We start from the raw sequence: 7,801 nt of genomic DNA on the forward strand, positions 1-7,801 counted from the left end.
ACTGTGTGTGTGTGTGTGTGTGTGTGTGTGTGTGTGTGTGTGTGTGTGTGTATGTGTCCTTTTGGGAAAAGATTACTAGAAGAATTATTAGCACCATAGAAAGACAATTGGTGGGGGCTCTGAGGAAAGTTCAGGCCCTCAAGGCAGAGTAGAGGTCCAGGGGAAGTGGTAGGAGGATCTCATTTAGTTAATACGTAGCCCTCACATGGGCTATGCCGCTGATAGCCCCTGATAGCTTGGACTCTGGTAGGCTGGGCTCCTCTGTATACAAACAGCCATGAGGGTGGACAGAGACAGATGGGCGTGACCTGAGAACATCTGGTTTGGATTCTAACTTTTTTACATGTAGGGTGTTTGAGACAACCTTTCTCTGTATAGCCTTGGCTGTCCTGGAACTCACTCTGTAAACCCGGTTGGCCTTGAACTCAGAGATCTGCCTGCCTCTGACTCCCAAGTGCTGGGATTAAGGGTGTGCAACACCACTGTCTGGCAAGATTCTAAAATTTTTAAAAAAAAAAGATTATTTTATTTTTATTTCATGTATATGAATGTTTTGCTTTTGTGTATGTGCATGGTGCCTGCAGAGGCCAAAAGAGGCCAGATCCCCAGTTGTCCTATCTGGAGTTAAGGACAGTTGTAAACTACTATATGGGTGCTGGAACCTGAACCTGGGGTCCTTTGCAAGAATAGAAAGTGCTTGAACAAATGGTTTTGGCATAGCATGGTGGTTTGACTATGCTTGGCCTAGGGAGTGGCACTATCGGGAGGTGTGGCCTTGTTGGAAGAAGTGTGACTGTGGGAGTAGTTTTAAGAGATCTTACTTCTAGCTGCCTGGAAGCCAGTCTTCTCCTGATTCCTTCGGAATAAGATGTAGAACTCTCAACTCCTCCTGTACCATGCCTGTCTGGGCACCACCATGCTCCCGCCTTGATGATAATGGACTGAACCTCTGAACCTGTAAGGCCAGCCCCAATTAAATGTTGTCCTTTATAGGTGTTGCCTTGGTCATGGTGTCTGCTCACAGCAATACAAACCCTACCTAAGACACCTAGAATCTCACGGTGGCCCTTCTTGGCCTGGAACCGTCAATGTGTACCAGGGCTGGCCTTACAGAACTTACAGGATTCATCTGCATCTGTCCCGAGTGCTGGAACTAAAGGCACAAACTAGGAAGATCAGCCCAGACTGTCAACATCTGAGTTAATCAGGATCCTGTCTTTGTAGGCTCAGGCTCTGGTTAATCATTCATTCACCATAGAGAGAAAGGGAAGAGTCTCGGACTACAAACACACAGCACAGGCATTTCTGTTTACTTTCTCTGACACTGAAGTGCAGGGACTTGCCTTTCCACCCTTTTGTTCATCAGTGACATTCTGGTAGAGTTCACCAAGCACCACACCATGTTACACTTTGCAGAAAGATTCATGGTGATTCACTCTTGAGAACCAGGGTCCTATACATAGCTGGGTGACCTGTCAATCACGATCTCACACCTATAGCATATGGAAGCATACACATGTACAGACAGACAGATAAGCACAAATCTACACACACACACACACACACACACACACACACACACACACACTCTTGAGGTCACAGAGCCCACAGAGTCTTGTACTCACTACTGTGCCAGGATAGTGAAATCATCTGCCACTTTCTTTGTGACTAAAGAAAGACCCTAGTATTTCTGTCAGGGATAGTGTCGGTGTCTTAGCATCTCACGGACCTTGTTTCTGTATGTGACTCCAATTCATTCACGGAAGGCTGGTCTGCTGCAGCACGGAGAGGACTCAGATAGAAAGGCCTTTCCCGGGCTGGAGAGATGGCTCAGTGGTTAAGAGCCCCGACTGCTCTTCCAGAGGTCCTGAGTTCAATTCCCAGCATCCACATGGTGGCTCACAACCATCTGTAAAGAGATCCGATGCCCTCTTCTGGTGTATCTGAAGACAGCTACAGTGTACTTATATATAATAAATGAATAAATCTTTAAAAAAAAAAAAAAGGCCTTTCCCAGTCTACTGCTCCTGCAGCGATCTCAGAGATGCATGCCGTTCTTCCTCTCCTCTTCTTCTCACAAAGCACCTACGAGGAAACCGAGAACCTTAGAGTTGGGGCTCGGCAAGGATTTTATCTGCAACCGCCTTCTGCTGTGGTTTGCTATTGGATCCTGGACACGGGAAGTCTGTGGTGCAAAATATGTGAGGTGTCTCAGCACCCTGACCCCACTAGGAGGAGGCGTTTTTCTCTCTGTACTTCATGGCATAATCCAATCAAGGTGAACCAATCTTCCTTTGTCTTCTTTTCAAAATCACATTGTGTGTGTGTGTGTGAGCACGCGTGGGCGCGTGCTCATATCTCAGCTTTTGTCATTTCATGTCATGCTACCTTCACAGATCATATGCAGACTAATTGCCTTTCCATTCTCTGAAGGCAGAGAAAGTGGGATATTTTCTCATGTAATATTTTGGTTTTCTAACATTGGTCTCCTCACTCTGCCCTCACTCACATATTTCAGATAAAAAAAACTTCTCTCTTATGGGGAATTATTCTGTGGATGAGACTTGTGATGGATTATGGGTTATGTAGTCCCAAGCGAAAGCGATCAACCGTAAACACTTAACCTTACAAGCAATACTAAATGAACGCGGCAGGACTTTTGGGGTATGTGTAACAATAAAAATTAAAGAAGAAGAGGAATGTGAGCGGAAGTGGAGGGATGTGGGAAAGATTGGAGGGGGAAGGGAGGTAAGGAAACGGTGTAAATAAAATAGTCATGTATGGAAATCTCAAAAAAAAAAAAAATCAGAAGCACACACGGGGAAAGCAACTTTCCTTAAGTAGCCTGTAGGGGTCGCTGTGGTTCCCTTTTCCATTTCCTCTAGCACTAATAGTGCTGCGTGGATAAAGACAGTGATAAAATCTCAGTTGTGTGACTTTTCTGGAGAGTCATCTCTTCCCCGCCAGATAGAGCAAAGACATTTCCTCCAAGTCTGTCCTAGTCAACCAGTAAACAGTTTGGGGTTCTTTGCAGAAGCTTGGGTGACTGAGGGCAATGACCTTACTGATGGCCACTCCACCCGACCAGGAGTGAGGACTCATGAACCCCAGATCCTTAGAAGCCCCTGCCCTGGTTGTAGGCAGCCCCACAGTAGGATGTCTCCTTTCTTCCAGCAAGTGTTTACTGCTTAGATGACCTTGGTGAAGGGACTTGTGAGTCTCTAGCCTTTGAGCTTCTTGAGTACCTAGGGTTTCCTTCGGTTCTTGGGTTTTATGAGCCTCCCTCCTCTCCGTCTCTCTCTGTTTCTTGTCTGCCGTGAGCTGGACAGTCTCCTGAACCACATGCTCCCAAGTCCGTGAAACTCTCCCTGAAAGCATGAGCCGGTGGCCGAAGACTGAACCAACTGTATGTAGCCTTTTCAAACCGTGAGTCAAAAATACTTTCTTTCTTTCTTTCTTAAGTTGTTTTTTTTTTTTTTTCCAGGCATTGCAACCAACACGAGTTTTCCCACGTCTTTGTCATTTCCTCTTGTCAAGTCAGGACTTGTGAATTAATTATGGTGACCAAGTACAATTTGGTCACTCAAAAAAAATTTTTTTCTTTTATTGAACATAACCTATTCCTGGTACTGGAGGCTTCATTTGGTGACAAGAGAGATCCAGTTGGGTCTCTGTCTCCCCCATTATATGGCTATTTCATTTAGATCACCTTCGTATATACGTGTGTGTGTATGTGTGTGTGCGTGTTTGTGCGCGCACACGTGTGTGTATGTGTGCGCGCGCGCGTGCATGCGTGTGTGTTTGTGTGTGTATGTTGTGTGTGTATGTGTGTGTATGTTGTATGTGTGCACGCGTGTGTGTATGTGTGTGTATGTGTGTATGTTGTGTGTGTGTATGCGTGTGTGTGTGTGTGTGTTTTAGGAAGCATCTACTGTATTAAGTTTCCATACTGCCACTCAAATGGCCCTTAGTTTTGTTTCCCTTGTTCCTGTCTTCCCTCCTCCACTTTATCCTCCAATTCAAAACCAAAAAATATTTTAAGTTGACTTATCTTTCACATGCATACATACATACATACATACATACATACACACATTTATACATATCCATGCACACAAATGCATATATATATTCACAATGTATTTCAATCATACTCCCCCATTTTCCTTTCTTATCCCCTTCCCTCTCCCAATAAACTCCTTCTTTTGTGTAAGCCCCTTTCCTACTTCCATGTTTTGTTTTTTATTTGTGGTCCACTCCATTTCTTAACAGGTTGTTTGCATAGGTAGAAGCTATTTCTTTGAACAAGAACAACATACCAGTGATCACACTGCTGAGACATGGCTTTTCGTCCGCCAGTTACTACTATACTGCTGCGTCTCCCGAGGAGGACTGGGGCCTTATCAGTCTCCCTATCCCTGATGGAACGTCGGAGCTCATGATCTGGTGCACATGTCTTGCAAGTAGCTATGATTGCTGCGAGCTCTTGGCTACAAAAGCTATGTCATATTCGGAAGGCAGTGTTTCACGTCATTCCTCCCTATACGTACATGCAAACGCAGTATGCAGGGGCCAGAAGAGGGTGGTGGATTCCCCCGGAGCTGGAGTTACAGGCAGCTGGGAGCTGTCTGATACAGGAACTGAACTTGTGTGTGTGCTCTGGAAGAGCGGCACTTGTTCTTAACTGAGAAGCATCTCTCTAGTCTCTACCAGTCAAAATTTTAACGAGCACATTTTTCTTCTCTTATTAGAAAAAAGGTGAAGTATTTTATTTAACATGGTGGTCAGTGTGGTACAAACTAGGTTGAAATTTATTTTTCACTCGGTTCACATCCTTTCTCTCTCTCTCTCTCTCTCTCTCTCTCTCTCTCTCTCTCTCTCTGTCTTAAAATTTATTCTTTTATGTTATGAGTACACCATAGCTGTCTTCAGACACACCACAAGAGGGCATCATATCCTATTACAGATGGCTGTGAACCACCATGTGGTTGCTTGTAGGACCTTTAGAATAGTAGTCAGTGCTCTTAACCCCTGAGCCATTTCTCCAGCCCCTGTTCACATACTTTCTACGGGTTGTCGTGCTTGCTTCCCTCTGGGTGTCATTTATGACCAAAAACTCACCATTTCCGATTAAATCTGTCTGTCTGAGCAATTTCTGTTTTAAGTCAACACAGTGCCACCTGATGACTGTCAATTGATCAGTACCACATCTAGTGTTTTCTACAAGAAAATAGGATCAGTAGAGTTAGTGGTTTTGAATTTTAGATTTTTATCTGTGTGCCATAACCAAGATCTTACACACTTGTGCACATCTCCAGTGACTAGCGGGCACACAACAAGGTCAACATCAATATGCTGCAGACCCTGGAGAATTATCGCTAATGACATGGGTTGGAAAGTGGACACCCTATGCAGTTTGAACTTCCTGGGAGACTCTTTAGGGTCCAATGTAGATACTAAATTCAGTAAGAGAAAGAAGTAACTAAACCAATCTCACCCAAGGGGAAGGAAACCATTCACATCCAACGGGGAGAAAAGTAAGGCTTGTAGCCATAGTATTTTTTTTTTTAAAGAATTTTTTTTTTTTTTGGTTCTTTTTTTCAGAGCTGGGGACCGAACCCAGGGCCTTGCGCTTCCTAGGCAAGCGCTCTATCACTGAGCTAAATCCCCAACCGCCATAGTATTTTTAGCAATACCAGACTACCACACACTTAAGAGCACATGAGTCTATGAGTTTGCTTCACCTATCTACCCGTGTATATTCCCTCCTTGAAGCTATTGGAGCTCAAGATAGGAGATAAGAATGGGGAGATCTATCAAGGCACAACAGAGGATTTTTAGGGGAAGGAGGCAGGGAGGCCCACACACTGTTGATGCATGATAGTAGGAGGGGATAAATGTTCTAGGATGTGGAAGTGACTGGATTCTGTGGGCAGCATTCTTTTCTTTTCTTTTTTCTTTTCCTTTCCTTTCTTTTCTTTCTTCTTTTCTTTCCTTTCCTTTCCTTTCCTTTCCTTTTCTTTCCTTTCCCTTTCTTTCTTCCTTCCTTTCTTCCTTCCTTCCTTCCTTCCTTTCTTTCTTTCTTTCTTTCTTTCTTTCTTTCTTTCTTTCTTTTTAAGATTTATTATGTATATACAGCGTTCCGCCTACATATATGCCTGCAGGCCAGAAGAGGGCATGGGATCTCATTACAGATGGTTGTGAGCCACCGTGTGGTTGCTTGGGAAATCATACTCAGGACCTTTGGAAGAGCCGACAGTGCTCTTAACCTCTGACCCATCTCTCCAGCCCTGTGGGTAGCATCTTTACAGTCTTAAGAGTCATAGCAACAGGAAGAGATACATTTCACACAGGAAAGAACACACCCGGCCAAAGAGTTCACCGCTCAACCATGCACTTGGGCATGTCCTTCCGTGTTCCACTGAATTGCATTAAAGTTAGTCTGCTCCAGTTGGATAGCTTAGACGAGTTATTTATGGGCTGGAGAAATGGCTCAATGGCTAAGAGCACTTGCTGCTATGGCAAATAACCAGGGTTTAGTTCCTAGCACCTGCATCAAGTGGCTTACAGCTCCCTGTAACTCCAGGTCTGGGGACTTGACTTGGATGTATATGATGCACACATACATATACATACATAAAAACAAGAAATATATCTTTCAAAAGTCCACTTATATTCCACCAAATAAAACCAGTAGCTTATGTAATATAGTGACTAATATTCCTTGGAGCATTTCCTGTGTGTCTTTCTACATAATCATGCCCTGCTGATCTTGACAGAGTTCCCATCAAAGGGACTTAGTGATATGGCTAACCAGCCTGGTAGTCATGAATTAAAAATTCGGTGGCTCTTTGTAAACATAGATGCTAGTTTAGACCACATCCTTGGTTTTAGTCCCCATTTGTCCAGCAGGAGGAAAGAGTGAGCTAAAACTAGTGCACTGATTTATTTAACCCAGAAAGATTTGATATGCTTCCTCGTGATCAGCAATGCCAGCGGTGCACAAGGCAAGAGTTGGGAAATTGGTGAAACGGGAATTTGAAAAGCTTCCACTGTATTACCACAATGCTCAAAGGGCTGGCTTTGTGTCTGACCATGCAGTTGGCTTCTCAGTGTGGATGAAATACTTAAGCTGAGTCAAACCGGAAGGGTCAAACAGACAGCGCCATATTTCAATCCCATCCTGAGACTCCATTCCATGGTTGGTGTAGGTGGAGGGGCTTGTGAGTTCTCAGCGCCTTCACGGTAACCCAGATACTGTCTGTGCGTGGTTCTGACACTGAGTATTTAATTCTGCGAAGAAAAGGAGGGCATTACAGCACAGATTTCCTTAGATCTGTGCAGCACATTCTACTTCCTTTCTCCTCAAACTTGAGCCCTATCAGAAGACCCAGAAAGCATGGACAGGCAGATATAAGGAAGGTACGTTGCCCCTTACTGCTGTGTTGGACGAGATTAATCGGGGAAAAATTGCATGGTAGTTGGGACAGAAGACAAGCAGAAGGGTGAAGAGTTAGTGCAGAGGTTATGAGAACTTGTTGCTTTTGCAGAGAATTCAGGTTCAATTCCCAGCACAACCATCTTTGACTTCCATCCCAGAGGATCTGCTGCCTCCTGTGTATACTTGGCATACATATGGTGCACTTTATACGCACACAGGCAAAACACTCATATATACAAACAGAACTAAATAAATATTTAAATATTTAAAAAGATCCGCAGAGGGGGACTGTGGTGGTTTGAATATGCTTGGCCCATGGGAAATGGCACTATTAGGAGGTGCAGCCTTGTTGGAGGAAGC

This window comes from Rattus norvegicus, chromosome 10 (assembly GCF_021556685.1).
Source record: "Rattus norvegicus strain SHRSP/BbbUtx chromosome 10, alternate assembly SHRSP_T2T, whole genome shotgun sequence".
NCBI classification, from domain to species: Eukaryota; Metazoa; Chordata; class Mammalia; order Rodentia; family Muridae; genus Rattus; species Rattus norvegicus.